The 18,112-nt window shown below is 39.9% G+C and overlaps 1 pseudogene; it reads left to right on the plus strand.

The window, feature by feature from the left end:
• Positions 1–16,231: 16,231 nt before the first annotated feature.
• On the plus strand, positions 16,232–17,281 carry LOC102135698 (probable ribosome biogenesis protein RLP24 pseudogene; annotated as a pseudogene).
• Positions 17,282–18,112: the final 831 nt, after the last annotated feature.

Below are 18,112 nucleotides of genomic sequence, written 5' to 3' on the forward strand. Positions count from 1 at the left end.
GATTGGCTCTTCAGAACCTGTGCCAATTTCCTTTCTGCAGGCGGGCTAAATAGTGGATACCTTTTAGAGAAGGAAAGCCATCATCTTCGGGAAAAAAACCTCTCTCTGCTGTGAACAAACTGAATGCAATCACAGAAACTGCAGACAAAAGAGCTTTTGATGACAGATATTGCTGATTCCTGGTGCCTTCAAAGGCATTCCAGGAAAGGTGAAGGAATAATTATGATTAACAATCACTCATGTTTCTTCCAGGATGTTACTCATTGAACCAATGGGTCACTTGAGAAATATGTCAGTGAGTCAGCTCATATCCAATTTGGCAAAAAGATCCTGGGCTCCCAAACTCTTTGCACTGAACTGAGTAAACCCCAAATGAATACATTCTGGGGGAGAAGTAAAGGAAGGAGAACTTTGGTGGTAAACGACAGAGTTGGCTCATTCAGTCTCCGCCTCCACAGTCCCATCCCCATATTTAAGTGGAATGAAATTATCAAGGCCGATGAAGAAAATCTTGAGCATACCTTTAGAAAAGATAAAGGACTCAGACGAAGGGAAAATGCAGAACCACCACCAGGAAACAAGGAGAGTCTAATAACTCACCACACATCTAAAACAATATGAACTTATAAATTTATATAGCAACTTATACAGTAAGAGCATATACCAAAAGCCAGTTAAAACAATAATGGTTACAAATAAAAAGGAGTTTGGACTGGATGGTCTAAGGTCTTTTATTCAAAATTCCATGATAAAAGGACTATATAGACTGATGTGGTTCAAGGGCCAAATTGGCTGTTGAGGAAATTTATCCTATGATAATGGCATTGACATTCATTATTTTTTACTGCCCTTAGAAGAGTTTATTAAAATATAGGTACAATTTAAAGAAGAATTAAAAACCCAATACTGGCCAGGCATGGTGGCTCACGCCTGTAATCCCAGCACTTTGGGAGGCCGAGGTGGGCAGATTGCTTGAGCTCAGGAGTTTGAGATTAGCCTGGGCAACATGGCAAAACCCTGTCTCTACCAAAAACACACACAAAAAATTAGCCAAGCATGGTGGTGCAGGCCTGTAATCCCAACTACTGGGAAGGCTGAGGTGGGAGGATCACTTAGCCCAGAAGGTGGAGGCTGAAGTGAGCTGAGATCACACCACTGCACTCCAGGCTGGGTGACAGAATGAAACCTCATCTAAAGAAAAAAAAAAAAAAAAAAAAACCCAAAAAACAAAAAATCATAAAACCCCCAATACCCACGTACTCACTACCTTAGTTTAAGAATAAAACATTAACAAGTCCCATGCACCTGCCCCCAAAACCTCTCCTCTGTTCACTTCCCACCCGTGGTTATCCAGAGGCTAATATTAATTTGCACTTTTTAAAAATTTGCATTTTCACGTTAATCATTCCCTGCTTTATGGTTTTACCACCTATGTTTACATACCTAAACAATATATTGTTTAGTTTTGAAAATTTACTAGCTGTGTAAAAAAATATCAAAGTTCTATTAGTTGAAACCTCAGGGATGAGAGCAACAGAATTTCTCGGCATCAGCTTAAGCATTTACAAGAGCCCTTTCTGGGGAAGTTAGTGGCCAAGGTTATACACCAGTCCTAGGAAACACAAGGCTCTGTGCAGTCTGAGCACCTGGCAATGTTCCTAGGTGAGCCTGGTATTGAAGTCAGGCAGAAATATGGTCAGAGGGTAGGGGATGCTCTCTATTTTCTAATTCACCTCCAGCTCTCGGATGTAGGTTTAAGCAGAAACTTTGGTGAGATGCAATAAATGTCCTCAACTGATGCAAGCAGCAGGGTATGGACTAGAGAGCTGGAGCTTTTTCAGCAAAAGTTCATGACACAGTAAGAATCTGGGCAAGCTCACTCAAGCATTCTATCCTCGGGTTGAAAACGAGAGTAAAATAGCAGTGAAAACTTGGCTATGTCTGTCTCTTGAGTCTCATGCTCCTCTCTGGAACAGTTGCTGTCTGTCTGTTGATAGCTGTCCTGGAATCTCTCTTCACTGTCCTTATGGGGATTCCTTTTGCCTTTCACCAGGGTTGGATCATGTGCTTATTATATCCAAGATCAGACCACATAATTTGTGGGACCCAGTGCAAAATGAAAACCTGGGGTCCCTTGTTAAAAAATTATAAGAATTTCAGGCCGGGCACGGTGGCTCAAGCCTGTAATCCCAGCACTTTGGGAGGCCGAGACGGGCGGATCACGAGGTCAGGAGATTGAGACCATCCTGGCTAACACGGTGAAACCCCGTCCCTACTAAAAAAAAAAAATACAAAAAACTAGCCGGGCGAGGCGGTGGGCGCCTGTAGTCCCAGCTACTGGGGAGGCTGAGGCAGGAGAATGGCGTGAACTCGGGAGGCGGAGCTTGCAGTGAGCTGAGATCCGGCCACTGCACTCCAGCCTGGGCGACAGAGCGAGACTCTGTCTCAAAAAAAAAAAAAAAAAAGAATTTCAAGATGACAACAGCAGAGCATTAAACCAAGTGTGGGGTCCTTCTATGTGTAGAATCCTGTGTGACTATATGGGGTGATATCCACAAAGTCAGCCTTGTCTATATCTCATGTCTCCCTCTTTCCTAGTTTACTTTTTTTAGTGGAACACATTCCCCAGTAGTTTGAGAAAGCGTGCATGGGAAATAAGTTTTTGAGACTTGAATGTCTGAAAATGTCATTGTTCTGTCCTCATTCTTGAATGTGAGCCACTTTATTGTTTAACACTGCATTCTGAATATTGCTCCCTGGAATTGTACAATTCAGTAGCCCTGTTTGATTGATGGTTTGGCTGGGTATAAAGTTCTAGCTTTGAAATAATTTTCCTTCAGTATTTTAAAGGTATTGTTCCCTTGTTTATAGTACATTGTTGAGTGTCTGAAATTATTTGGATTCTTAACTTTGTGTATGTGACTTGTTTATGCCTCTATAGAAGCTTAATTTCCTTTTTTCCCCAGAGTTCTAAAAATTTACAACATGCCTTTGTGAGGGTCTGATTTCATCCATATAGGCCCTTTTGTTCCAGCAATTCATGTTCATCAGTTCTGAGATATTTTATTGAATTATTTCATTGATAATTTTCTCTGCTCCATTCATGTTTTCTGGAGCTCTTATAATTTGGATATTAAACCTTCTAGAACAGACCTCTCATTTCCTTACCCTTTCTCTCCTCTGTCTACTCTTTGTTCTACTTTCTGGGAAAATCTTAACCTTCTACTTTCTGAGAAAATTTTTAATCTTACATTCTAGTCTTAAATTTTTTTAATTTCATATTTTTTTAATTTCTAAGAGCTTTTTGTTCTCTAAATGACCTTTTTATACTATTCTATTCTTCTTTCATGTGTGCAGTATTTGTCTATTATCTGAGGATATGAGAAATCTTGTTTCTTCTCCCCTGCATAGTCTCTATTGCTTCATGTTGCTTTTCTTTTCTTTTTTTCTTTTTTTTGTATTTATTTAGGTCTCTATCTTTTTCACTGGGGTCTGTCCTTATATAGCTGGTATATTAGTCCATTCTCCTGCTGCTATAGGATATAGCCGAGACCAGGTAATTTATAAAGGAAAGTGGATTAATAGACTCACAGTTCCGCAGGGCTGGGGAGGCCTCGGGACTTACAATCATGGCGGAAGGGGAAACAAACACGGAGGCAGGAAGAAGAATAACTGCCCAGTGAAGTGGGGTGGGGGAAGCCCCTTATAAAACCATCAGATCTCGTGAGAACTAACACATTATCATGAGAACAGAATGGGAGAAACTGCCCCCATGATTCAATTATCTCCACCTGGTCCCTTTCACCACACGTGGGGATTATGGAAATTACAATTCACTATGAGATTTGGGTGGGGACACAGCCAAACCATATCATCTGGTAATTCTTGGTTTTCTGCATTAAAAAAATTGCTGATTAAAAGCACTAGACAAGTAGGCAGGGCTTGTTGACTTTAAACTTAAGGATAATCCAGATGTACAGTTTCTTGGCAGACCCCTGAAGTTAGTGTCTTTGCTTTTTTTCCTGCCCCCTTGCTTTGCCCAGAGAATTTTTTGGCTTGTTTGCCACAGAGAATTTTCTGATCTCCTGCCTGGTAGATGAGGGCTTGACTGAGAAACAGGTGAAAGAAAAGGGGTGGGGAGTCAGAATATACGAACTCATTTTTCCCCTCAGTAGGAAGTCCTGCTCCCAGCCATACCTATAAACACAAAATCTCCAGACTTCTGCTGGGACAGGGGAGGAAGAGTCACCTAGCACCACGAAGAGTAAATAGGCAGCTAGGAATCCAATTGCTTCTCAAGTTGTTTTTTCTTCCTTATTTAAGTCGCAGGTACACCTGATGCTGCCAATTCCTGAGCTGCTTGAAGATTCTGTGGTTTGAAGCCAGCTTAGGACTGAGCTTTTTTGGCTTGTCCATCTGCTTTCCAGCTTCCAAACTTTTGTGGCTCTTACCATCTTTCCTATACTGGTGTGTTTGTCTTTTGTAAAAATTTATTTAATGTGGTTTTAGTTATGTCAGAAGAAAATGAAATTAGATACAGTAGTCCTCCCTTATCTTCAGGGCATATGTTTCAAGACCCCTGGTGGACACCTGAAACCAGCAGATAGTATTAAACCCTATATGAACTATATTTTTTCCTATACATACATACCTATGATAGAGTTTAATTTATAAGTTAGGCATAGTAGGAGATTAATCGAAATAACTAAGAATAATAATAATAATATACTATTATAAAAGTTATGTGAATGTCTCTCTCAAAACATCTTATTGTACTGTAGTCACCCTTCTTTTGATACTAGATGAAAAAAAGCCTACGTGATGAGATGAAGTGAGGTGAGTGATGTAGGCATTGTGATGTAGCGTTAGGCTTCTATTGACCTTCTGACAGTAGGTAGGAGAATCATCTGCTTCAGGTGATTCTAGATCATTAAGTCATGACAATGTTAATGGTTGGATATCAGGAGCAGAGGATGTTGAGGACTAACAGGCAGGTAGCATATATGGCATGGATATGCTGGGCAAACAGATAGTTCACATTCCATGCTGGACAGAATGAAATGGCGCCAGATTTCATTACACTATTCAGAAAGTCATGCAATTTAAAACTTATGATTGTTTATTTCTGGAATGTTCCCTTTAATATTTTCAAATTGCAGTTAACTGGGGTAACTAAAACCACAGAAAGCAAAACTGCAGACAAGAGGGGATTACTGTACATACCTTCAATTCACTATCTTAACTGAGAATGCTGTTAACTTTCTTAAACAGCCTTTTTAGAACCAACTGTACCTCTTTTATACTTATTCAAATGTGCTGATGATGAAATCAGTGCATTGGCATGGCCATGACAGTTAACCTTCAGATCCAGACATGACTTCTGCTAGGGGCTTAATGTGGGAAACATGTATGAGATTGCCTGCTCAGCACTTACCGAGGGGCTTCTCCAGAAGCCCCTCTTCTCTGAGACTCTCTTCTCTGAGATTCTTGGATATTAACCAAACTGACCATCAGGGGAGAGTCCCTCCCTGGTGGCAAATGCTAAGATGTACATTCTCCTCCCTTCCTGCCACTCAAATTTTGTTACTGGATCAAGTTTGCCTGCATCACTCTTTATTCAAGATATGTTATCTCTTAAAGGCTTCCTCAGGACCCCCTTTTCCCACATGAGGATAGATACCCAATGTAACCAGTTCATCACATAAATCTAGATTCCAGCTTCTGAGTTTGGATGAAAGTTAGGACATCCTCTCCCACTATATCCATTTTCTCATATCCATACACTCCTTCAAAAAATACTTAACAAAAACAAATTTTGTTTTACCCCATCCCCTTCCAGAGACTTGGCATATGTCAAGGCTAAAGTGACAGAAGGAACCTTGAATAATGTCACTCAAGCAAACATGCAGTGGTAGAAAACCCTTCAAGTCCCATATCTTTGGCATCGAACAGGCTCCACCGAAGAGGGAGATCTCCAGAAGAGGCAAGACCAGAGACCAGAGGGGTTAAGTGGAAGTACCAAGGTCTCATTTCCTAGATACTGATGAATTATGAGACAGTGCATATCCTTTTTAAAGGGGAGGCCCTTAAAAATATTGTAGCATTAAAATGTGAATTTCACAAGTCATTAAAATTTTCCCCTCAGGGAACTCTTTGGCAGAGTAGAAAAGGTATTGACTTTGGCTCCAAAGGGTTTCGAGGTCTAGATTCAAATACTGTGACTTTGGGTGGGTTATTTGATCTATTTTGCCTCCATTTCTTCATATGTGAAATAGGGATTGAAGATACAGAGATGAAAAAAGATGCTGTAAAAGGTGCCTGGCATGTGGTTGAACCCTATAAATATACACTCTTCTCCATTTTCCTCATCTGCTAGTGAAAGCAATAAGATAATGGAGTTTGTTCTGTACAGCAAATACATATTCCCAGGAATGTTAAAGCAGGACACATCAGCAAAGGCAAAGATGACCTATCACAGACCTCAGGGATCTTTGAGAAGGATACTCCTTACAGATTTATGTTTGAAAAAGGAAAAGTAGCTGAGAACCCCCATATTTGTCAGGCATGGTGAAAAAAAGGTTGTTTTGTTTTGTTTTGAGATGGAGTCTCCTCGTGTAGCCTGGGCTGGAGTGCAGTGGCGCGATCTCGGCTCACTGCAACCTCTGCCTCCTGGGTTCAAGCGATTCTCCTGCCTCAGCCTCCCAAGTAGTTGGGATTACAGGCACCCACCACCACGCCTGGCCAGTTTTTTGTATTTTTAGTAGAGATGGGGTTTCACCATATTGGCCAGGCTGGTCTCAAACTCCTGATCTCAGGTGATCCACCCGCCTCGGCCTCCCAAAGTGCTAGAATTACAAGCATGACCCATCACACCCCACCAAAAAGAGGTTTAAATGAACTTTTTTTTTGGTGGGGGGATGGGCATGTTTATTTTAACAATCAAGTCCCTGATCTCAATGCATTTGACATAGAACCTACACATAATATTCATATTAATTTATTAACATTTTTGAGTCACTGATCACTCTGGGACAACCTGACAATGTATGGGCGGTGTCTCCGGGAGAGCAGTGGCTGCCACCTCCCGCCTCCTAGAGATGGGGAGGCGAGGAGAGAGGGAGCAGGCTGAGCTGAAGGAAGGACCCCGCCTTTTGGGAGAACTGTGAGTTGACAGCAACTGTACCTACCAGTCCCAAGGACAAGATTTTTCACTAGAACCTGGATTATTTCTCCCTTCTCCATCTTGCCACGCCCAGCCAAGGGGCTTCTAGAGCTGCGCAGGGACAGAAAGGAGCTGAGAATGCCCATATTTGTTAGGCATGGTGGAGGGAGGTTTAACATGGACTTTGTTTTGACCATGAAGTCCCTGATTCCTATGCATTTAAAATATAATCCATACATAATACCAAAATTAACTTGGCGACATTTTGTGAGTCACTGATTCCTGCAACACCTGCTCCGCAGTGGGCAGGACCCTCAGAGCCTGCAGGCCTGAAGCCGCGTCTGGGGACAAGAATTACCCGCAACACAGCCCAGCAGTGCTGGCCACGCGCGCGCAGGGTGGGGCAGGGATGGGGCCCAGGCCTGCAACCTCAAATGTTTTGGGGGTAGGTTCAGAGATGTGGACGCCGGCAAGAGTCAGGGGCTGGGCTGGGCTGTGACAATAAAAGGGATGGCCCCACTCCCTGCGAGGTATGAGTCCCAGGACAGGTGATTATCGTCTCTGTGCCTGACCCCCACCCCCAGATCTAAAGGGAGAACCAGACCAGCTATTAATTCTGCAAGCTGTTCAGTGTGCAGAAGACCCAAAACACACCCACCCAGGCTATTTGAGTTAATAAATAACAAAAACCGCATTCTTAAATGGGGGAGGGGGCGGGAGGAAGGTTACATAAAGTCTAATATTTTTTAAAAAATAAGATAAAAAATAAGTCACGCTTGTCCCTGAAGATTAACATGCTTTCTCTGTTTTACCCTCCCACCCACGGAAGTGGGTGTCTTTGCCTCTCCGTTTACAAATGAAGAAACTGGCTCTGAAGGGTTGTTCAAGGTCATGCAGTTAATAAGTGACAGAATCAGGGCCTGAAGCGGGCTGACCTCAAGCTAGTGTCCTTTGTTGGTGCCACATTTCCCTGTCAGAGGTGAGGCAGATGTGTCTTCATCACTTTTAGCAAAGAGAACTGGCCCCTGTCTATATAAATAAAGATGCGACTTGCCAAGTTACCTGGGGGGCTGCTGCCTTCACTTCTCAAACCACAATACGTTTTATGCTCTGAGCTGTTTACACTCTCCTTTATGAAATGGCTTGCTGTATTTAAGATTGCAGTCTGTGAAACTAGATTTTTTTTTAACCTTTTTTGAATCTTACTGGCCTTATGATATGGGCCTTACTAGCCTATATTCAGACCAAGTGATCCACCCAGGTAGTACTGACAAATGCTGCACACGCCCTTCCAATAAAAGCAGACCTTTAAATTACCTTGGTCATTTAACCATCAATTATCCAACCACTTTACAGGTATTTAATGAGCATCTCTGCCTTTCCATGCGCCAGTCTACTTTCTCCTCTGCCAATTTTTTATTTTTTTTCCAAACATGATTCAGATCCAGTTACTCCTTTAATTAAAAATCCTCAGTGGTTTCCCACCATCTACAGGGTGAAGATAAGACTTGTCACATGAGGCTCCTGCCTCTCTTTGCAGCTCTTAAGTTTGGAATACAGGCAAAGTGAAACTCCAAAGTAGAGCCAAGTGTTTGCTATAACTACAAGAGTACAGATTCCTGCCCTCAGGCACCTCAAATCCTGTGTGAGAATAACCACAGTGTGAAGTATGAATAGTAAATGCTTCCCTACTTAGCTCACACTTGACCCTGGAGAGTTTGGTACTCACAGAGAAATGTAGGCTGCTGAGAGTAAGGTGTTCAGAGTTCCTTTCTTTCTCTATAATCTATCTCTTTTGGAAAAAGAGCCTGGAAACTCTGGAAAAAAAGTTGGTTAACTGGGAATAGAAAAGTAGGACAAAAAAAAAAAAAAGGAATGTAAATATTCTAGATATAAAGGTCAATGCCACTGCTAGGTTCAGGTTTCAAAGTTGACTTTGGATTTCCTGGCAGCCAAGGCAATAAGGAAAACAGGGTGCATTATTTGCGCTTTACTGACAGAAAAGAAGAAACCTATCCATTTTTGAAAACAAGTAAATTATTTTATGATGCTATTTTTAATCTTTCTCATCACTGCTTTTTAAATTATAAAGTTACTGTGTGTCCTTTGTAAAAAATCCAAATAACACAAATATCTATAGGGTAAAAATGTATGTCCCCCTTACCTATATACCTCTATTCCCCTTTTCCAGAAGTAAAGCCTACCCCCGGAGACTGACCATTTATTTCTAGAGGGGTTTTTGTTCTGTGCAATTAAAAGTACTTACACAGTTTCCATAAAATTTGGGTTTTATTTGCTCGCTTGAAAAAAAGGATCAGATTAACTATATTCTTTGTAACTTGCATTTTCACTTTACGATGTATCAAAGACATCCTTCTCTATCTCCCTAAATGAATCTCTTCCATTTTAATGACTACTGTATTCCATTATAAGGAGGTAGCGTAATCTATTTAACCATTCTTCTATTTGTTTCTGATTTTACAGTCATAAACAATGAATATGCTTGTACATATACTTTTTTGTAGAAGTCTGTCTATGCCATCAGCCTCTAAAAGTGGAATTATAAGAGCACGTCATTCATATATTTAAAATTTTGATGTATCGTCTTCAAAACGACTGCACGAATTTATACTCTCACCAAGAGTGTCTGAGTGTGCCCATTATCCCATTCCCTTGCCAGCACTAGATATCATCAACATTTTTCATTTTCTGGCACAAACTTCTGGATGGAATTTCTCCTGGCAAGATCAACATATTTGAATCAAGAAAGGAGATCAATAAGACAGACTCATTTTTCTGGTTCTAGAGTGGTGGTTTTGGGGCTGTGCTCCATAGAGCCCCAGGAATGCTGAGGGATGGGTGTGAGGGAGTACAAAAGGACAAGACCTTCACCTCTTAACCAGGGCAACTGAGTTGATCTGTTTTACATGTTGCAGTTTGGAATAAGATTTTATTTGAAGATAAGATTCTATTGCTTAAAAACAAGTTTAAAAATCCCTGATCTGGGGCCTTATTTCTTATTGAACCATCAGCAGATTGAAGAATTAAAAATGTATTCCTTCAAGGGAAAGAAGAGATCTTAAAATAGTGAATCTCCAGCCATGGTCAAAATATTCTCATTTATACACTGTGTGTGAGAGTGTGTGTGTCTGCAGATGTTCTCATTCACGCTAGGCCTCTCTCTATTGCCCACCTGCCCTCCTGCAACCAATCCCAAAACACCATTTCCTCCAAGGTTTAGATGAAAATGCCTCTTCTCTAAGCCTCCCTCCTTGCAACATGCATGCGTGCACACACACACATGCACACACACACCATCAATGTGGATCATATCTTCTTTATTTGTATAGACTGGATGTCAGCTGCTCCTCCTTTCCTCTGAGACCTGGATAAAATTTCATAGTCATGATCCTCTAACATTTCTGGGAGCTCCTCCGAACTGTAGGTTCTCAGCCTCCTTTCCCTCCTGCTTCCTTAGGTGCCCTCTTTAAGATCCATTACGTAAAACTCAGCTCCTTTTTTGACAGTCACGCACACAAACAATAATAACAGCAGCAACAAACTATTCCTCTGCACAAAGCATCCTTGAAAAGAGTAAAATACTACAGACGGCACCTGGGAAAGAGTGAGAGAAAGAAGAATTTGAGTCACAAGGATGCAAACTATTTCAAGATGGCATGTTAGCATCCTAGGGACCTTAGCCTAACACCAGCTCCTTTTTATCTCACTGGCTCTTCTCTCCTTCTGTTCTTTATCTTCACCCACTCTCCTCTGGATTGAACCAAGAACTTCAAATTATTTTCTCTATGAAATGTTGCAATTCAGCTCTCCCCAGCTTATGGCTTCAACGTTGTATGGTCAATATCTTCACAGCACTTGTCTTACTAAATGGAAAAAAAAAAAACAAACCCTTTTTTCATTAATATAAGTAGTGCTAAATAACAGAATAGATTTACACTATATTTTAGCAGAACAAGATGGTGCTACTAACTCCTCCTGCTGTATATCTATCAGTACTTCCTCTCGAGTAGAAACAAACATTTAAAAAGAGAGCAAGTGATCTGGTTACAACAAACTCTAAACCATTATACCTCCTTCTTCAGAGGAGGCTGGGATTTGTTTTTGAGCTGTTGTATTGCTTTTGTCCTGTAATCATATTAGATATCTGGCCCCTCCAACCAAATGTTAAGCAGCCAAGGGCAAGAATTCTGTCTTTTTGTAGCTTTTAAATGCCCAAAGTCTCTGGCATATGCTTCATAAATATGTAATGAACAGAACAACCACTAATTATATGATTAAAAGAAGAGTAAATGATAAATGAATCTAAGACCCTTGGGTATTTTATAAAATGGGGTATATATTTCCTTGAAAAGGCCATAACATTAGTAATTCTTAGACAGTTCTGTTAAAACATTTCAACTTGCATTTATCTTTTAGGAGATCCATTATATAAGATTGTCCTACTCAAAATATTCACTACCTCACATTTCTTTTTTATATTGGCCTTTATACTCTTCTAAAACTTCTTTCCTACTTCTCCTATAAGCTAGATATTATTTTTGTTTATTCCCTTCCCACGTGGCCAGATAGGAAGGAAGCGGAGATGATTATCTATATCAATACAATATCTCCTCTTGCAGGGATCCCAAGAATAAAGAGTGCTATATAAAGTAGCATGCTATGTAAACCAAGGCTTAAAACATCCTTTAGTGAACCGTCATAAAATATCACTTGAAATTCCTACAGGATCTTCTGCCTGCTATGTTTAATTCCTAAATCTCATGTTATTAAAAGAAGTCTGTTTGCTCTTTTATCTACACTCCACATCATACAATTTTTTTTTTTCATCAAAACTGGCTTAGTTTGGTGTAAGGAAGCAGGAGCATATGACAACTTAGAATTTCTGATATTTGACCCTTTGCTGTAAATTTAAGCTCATGAATAGTTCAAAGCTCAGAAACCAGGCCCAATTCCACTGCGGATATATATACAAGGCCAAGTTCCACTGTGGATATATATATCATATATATGTGTGTGTATATATATATATATATAATCTCCAAGTTAGTATTTACAATATATATCCTAATTCCATTGTGAATGTGTGTATGTGTATGTGCATGTGTATGTGTATGCATATCTGTCCTGTTCTACTTGTCTGGATGACAGCATTTTTGCCAGCACATTCAAATGAAACAATTTTTTTATTTAATCAAACTTACTTGGTGCCATGTAAATAACAGAATAATCATAACCAGCTCTTTCACTCCTAAAGTATTATCCAGTCTCTCTCAAGTCCAGTGAAGAGCTTGACTTGCTTACTTGTTGACATTCAGCTCTTATCTGCTATCGTTCCGGTTGTCCAGCTAAGGAACGTTCATAAACAGGATGTGAGGGTAAAATGAGTTACCATTTTAAGCACTTATTCTTTCTGTAGTTCTCACAATAAACGTGATCAATGAAGAGAAAAACATTGAAGATGTAAGAAGAGTGATTTGAGATGTGGTTTAAGAGTCAGCCACAGCTGGGTTTGAATCCTGGTTCTAATGCTCGGCAGCTGCGACCTTGGGAAAATTGTTTAACTTACTAAGTCTGTCTGCTCAGCTCTAAATTAGGCCCAATAATACTGTTCTCATATTGTTACTGTGAGGACTAACTGCAAACTATGTGTTTAATAAGTGGTAGCTGTTTTGTTGTAATTATTACCACAGAAGCTTCACTATGTGGGGCTTTGCCATCCCAAATTAATTTTTGTATTTGTGTCTCACTTTGAGCTTCTTCAAAACACCTCTCTATCCACCACTTTATTTGAATCTCACAGTAATCGTGTAAGCTAGGTATAACAGACACGATTAACCTCATTAGGAAACCAAGAACTAGATAATGTCAATGCATTGCCTCAGTCAACCCATGTCTGGGCAAGTGGGGCAAGAATCCACGTCTCGTCCTTACCTTCATGAACAATCCTTCAATCCGCTCTCAGACAGCAACTACAGGGAGCTGTTAGAAGTACTGTGTGATCTTGTTACCCCCACCCCCCTCCCCATCTCCATTTAGAACCCTTCAGTGGCTTCCCAATGCTCACAATATAAAAGGAGAAATCCTTCCTGTGGCCTGCGAGGCCCTGCAGGTCTGACCCATTTCTCCAGCTCCTCTCAGAACATCCTTGCCCTCCCGAGACCCTTCTGGGCTCTGGTTCCTTGAACAAGACCCACCTCTCCCACTCTGAGGTCCTCCTCGATTCCTCTCTCCCCATGAAGAGAGGACCATATCTTTGCATCATTCACTTTCAGCCCAACATATCACTTTCTCAGGGAAGGCAGGCCTTCCCAGGCTATTTTGGGTCCCCTTGTTGTTTATGCTCATGCTTATGTTCTTATCTTTGTAGAACTTGTCATATTTTGTAATGATATATTTTTTGCAATCGTTTTTCTGGTGTCTGTTGTCTCCACTAAACTGAAAGTGCCAATTCAGCAGAACTGAATCTGCCCTGTCTCCTTTGAGTTACCTGATTTCAGTATAATGCCTGACCCTTAGCATTGAAAATAAGCCTGTTGAATGAATTACATGTGTTGTTAGAGACAGAGAATATAAGAATGAGAAAAATAATCGCAAGTGAATCATAGTCCTTTTCTCTCTCATTCCCTCTCCTTTTCCTCCTTCTCCTCTTCTCCATCTCCCCTCCTCCCTGCCCCTCTTTTTCTGTCTCTCTTTTTAAGTTCCTTTTGTTTTGAGACAGAGTCTCTCTCTGTCACCCAGGTTGGAGTGCAGTGGCGCTATCTTGGCTCACTGCAACCTCCGCTTCCCAGGTTCAAGCGATTCTCCTGCCTTAGTAGCTGGGACTATAGGCACATGCCACCTTGCCTAGCTAATTTTTGTATTTTTGGTAGAGACAGGGTTTCACCATATTGGCCAGGCTGGTCTGGGACTCCTGACCGCAGGTGATCCACCTGCCTGGGCCTCTCATGAGCCACCGCGCCCGGCCTCCTTTTAAGTTTCTATTTGGAATCGCTCCAGAAAATGAAAGCCCTGACTCCAGCTCAGCTGGGTGAATGTCCATATAGGACAGGAAAACTAATAGTTGTGATTTATAGCTTGGTCAGGTTGTACTCACCTGTTCTTTCCTTCACAAGTGAGTGCAACCTGACCAAACTACAGTGAATACTTACGTACACTCTCCCTCCTGCCTCCTTCTTTTCTTCTGCTTCACTTTCTGCTCTTACAAGGACACTTCAAATGCCCAGCTAGAAAGCAGAAAGCAAAATGTGGCGAGGGGAACTATTTGGGCACAAAAATTTGTATTTATTTATAATCATTTTCTCAAAAATGTGGGCAGAAAGTGTGAGAAGAAAATACATGAGGAGAAATATATGAGGCATTGAAAATATGAATCTATTCTAATGTCACTTTGCTGTAGGCCAATGATTCCTCAACTTTTTTAGGGTTGGAACATTATCATCTGTATGTGCTATTAGAAACAGAGAAAATAAGGATGAGAAAAATAATTGCAAGTGAATGATAGTCCTTTTCTCTCCCTCTCATTTAAGAATGTCATGATGCTTTCAAAATTAAATTCAATTAAAATCAATTTGTTTGAATAACTCCAATGGTAAACTGATGTTGCAAGACCATCACCTCTCTATACCGAAATGTAAAACCTTAGATATTTCAAAGGAGCAGTGTTTGTGATTAAGGCATCATGAGGTTAGCACTTACCAGGTCACTTTTATCCACAGAAGAAGTAGATAGGCATCTGTATGTGTGAGACATTGCTACATTGAGGAAGGAGCTTCCCCTCAAAACCTGTCTCCTTCTCTCTTTTTACCTCTGTCTCTAATGCCTAAAACTCCATTACTAAAGGCTAATTCCTCTAGAAAGTCAATATTGTTTGGTACCAGCCTTTATCAAAATCAAAGATATAAACCACTGTAAGACGCACCACTATTTTATATGCCGCTAAGAAAGAAAAACCAAGGCCTAGTATAATAAGACATCATCAATTATAAGAAACATCCCAATTTCAGAGATACTAAAATGTGAAAAACCTGTGTCTTGGGCTGTGTGAATGAAGCAATGAAGAGCATGGACCATGAAATCAAATACACCTGATGGACATCCTGCTTCTGCCATTTAATAAATGGGTTGCGTTGGGTGGGTTACTTCTCTGAATCCATACCATCTTCCTTGTGAAATGAAAATACGAGTACACACCTGCCTGGTTAGCAAGAGTGACCTATTACCTAATTCCTAGTTACCAAGAATGAGGTATTACAAAGTGTTTAGTGCAGAACCCAGCCATTAGTTAGGGTTCCAAAATGAAAACTATTATTGCTATTAAGGAATTATCCTCTAAAGCAATTACCATTGGGCAGAGTAGTACATTGAGTCCTTACTGCTCATGTTTCCTTATTTTCAGGGAGTTTTAAAATAAAACAGATCTCCATAGGTCCAGGTATTTCACAAGAGATTTGTTTGTAGGGAAGGAGATAATACCAAAATTGGGAAACTATGTGGGGAGGAAAGGCCTGGGGGGTAGAGTAGAGCTGGATCTAGAAGAGGTCAGAGGATACCAAAACCAAATGTTACCACTGTGTCCTTCAAATTTTGCCCAGGATTGCTTCTGGTTTCAACTTGAATCAGATATCAAAAATGCACTCATAACCTTGATACAATATGGTAACTGAAAGAAACCAATCACAAAATTGACATATTGTATGACTCCATTTATATGAAATACACAGAGTAGGCAAATCCACAGAGACAGAAAGTAGATTAGAGGTTTCCAGAGGCTGAGGGCAGAAGGCAATAGGGAGTGGCTGCTAAGGAATATATGCTTTTTGGGGTGGATAAAAATATTCTAAAATTAGATTGCAATGATAGTTGTAAAATTCTTTGCATATCATTGAATTGCATATTTTAAATGGATAAATTTTATGGTATGTGACTTATACCTCCATAAAAATGCTTAAAAAAGAGAATACATTCATGTGTTCTGTTATTTTAAAGTCTAGAACTAAAGTTTTTTCAAAAATTCCCTTTATTTTTTAAACAATAAAACACCTGTACACATAGAAAAATAAATATATCTGATTTATACTTGTCGATAAAACTCATAAAGTTCAGTTAAGCTTTTCATTTTACTTTCACCTATTACATGTAAAAATGGCCAATTTCTTTTTTTTTTTTTTTTTTTTTTTTTGGAGATGGAGTTTCGCTTTTGTCATCCAGGCTGGAGTGCAGTTGCATAATCTCGGTTCACTGCAACCTCCATAAAAATGGCCAATTTCAAACAGTCTCCAACTTTATGAGCCCCAGAGGGTTTAGTCACAAGGATTTAGCTTCTATGTATTGTGCAGTGGAGATGCAAAGGAGTTTCTTATATCCGGGGTGATATTCAAAATATTTTAAAACTGTTAAATAGTTGGACACTGACCAACCAGTATGATGACAGCTGGAAACCCCTTAGTTGCTGGAGTTTAGAGGAATGGGGGATACAGAGGGAAAGCCAGGGAAGTTGAAGGGGGAGGGATTAGGGAGTGAGAGCACTTGGGAAGCTCCAGTGGGAGTACATTTAATAAGCGGCATAGGGCTCTCAAGCTTGGCGTTTGTTTGGTGGGGACTCACATGGGTTCAACATGCATATCGAGAAGTGTTATTTCTGTTCGGCGTCCATCTACCCTGCCCACAGCATGTTGTTCATCCAGAACGATTGCAAGGTGTTCAGATTTTGTAACTCTAAATGTCATAAAAACTTTAAAAAGAAGCGCAATCCTCACAAAGTTAGGTGGACCAAAACATTCTGGAAAGCAGCTGGAAAACAGCTTACAGTGGATAATTCATTTGAGTTTGAAAAATATAGAAATGAACCTATCAAATACCAGTGAGAGCTATGGAATAAAACTATTGCTGCAATTAAGAGAGTTGAAGACACCAAACAGAAACGCCAAGCTACATTTATAGTGAACAGATTAAAGAAAAATAAAGCACTACAGAAAGTTTAAAGAAGTCAAGCAAAACATCCATCTTATCCGAGCCCCTCTTGCAGGCAAAGGGAAGCAGTTGGAAGAGAAAATGGCACGGCAGTTACAAGAGGATGTGGGCAGGGAAGATGCTTCTTAAAAATCTCTGTAACCATTTCTTTTATGTACATTTGAAAATGCCCTCTGCAGACTTGGAACTGCTAAATTATTAGTTTATTTTTTACATAAGTTCACTTAAATGAAAAGTGATTAAAATATATCTTTCCTACATTGCCATCTACAAAACATAACATATTACGGACGTTTAATTGCATCTCAGTGTTAAATCTTCACTGATAGATGTACTTATGTAAATCATAAAAATTTTACTTATAACTATAGAAGTGAATTGTGGATATAAAATGGTTATGCCATTTGGATAATGGCACTAGGCAGCATTTGTATAATAACTAATGGCAAAAATTCATGGCTAGTGATGTATAAAATAAAATATTCTTTGCAGTAAAATATTCCCTTTATTAATGTTATGGAAGGTGGGGATACAACAAGGAACTAACAATTTGTATGACAGTGTCAAATATTATTTTTAGTATTGCCTGTTTTGGTTTATTTGTATCTTAGAAGAGCATAATGATGTTGTTTGATGAAGCCTAATTATGCTAGACTGTTTTGACCTGGTTTAACCCTTCTGATAGGTAGTTATGGATGTTGGGGATGAGAACTGAATAATCTTTGCCTGGAGTGACACTATACTCTAGAATTTCCACTTGGGAGAATACTCAGTTCTAACTTATGATTCCTGGCAGAATAAACTTTATTTTTGTAGCCTAGCAATGATCTAGAAGCAGAGGAATCCCAGAACCTTTTAAAAGTTATTATGTGGTTTTCTTTTAAAAAGCTCCTGTTTTTGGAAAGTAGAATTTATGGGTACAACATCTGTTCATTATTTGCACATAAAACCATTTTAAAA

This window comes from Macaca fascicularis, chromosome 13 (assembly GCF_037993035.2).
Source record: "Macaca fascicularis isolate 582-1 chromosome 13, T2T-MFA8v1.1".
NCBI classification, from domain to species: Eukaryota; Metazoa; Chordata; class Mammalia; order Primates; family Cercopithecidae; genus Macaca; species Macaca fascicularis.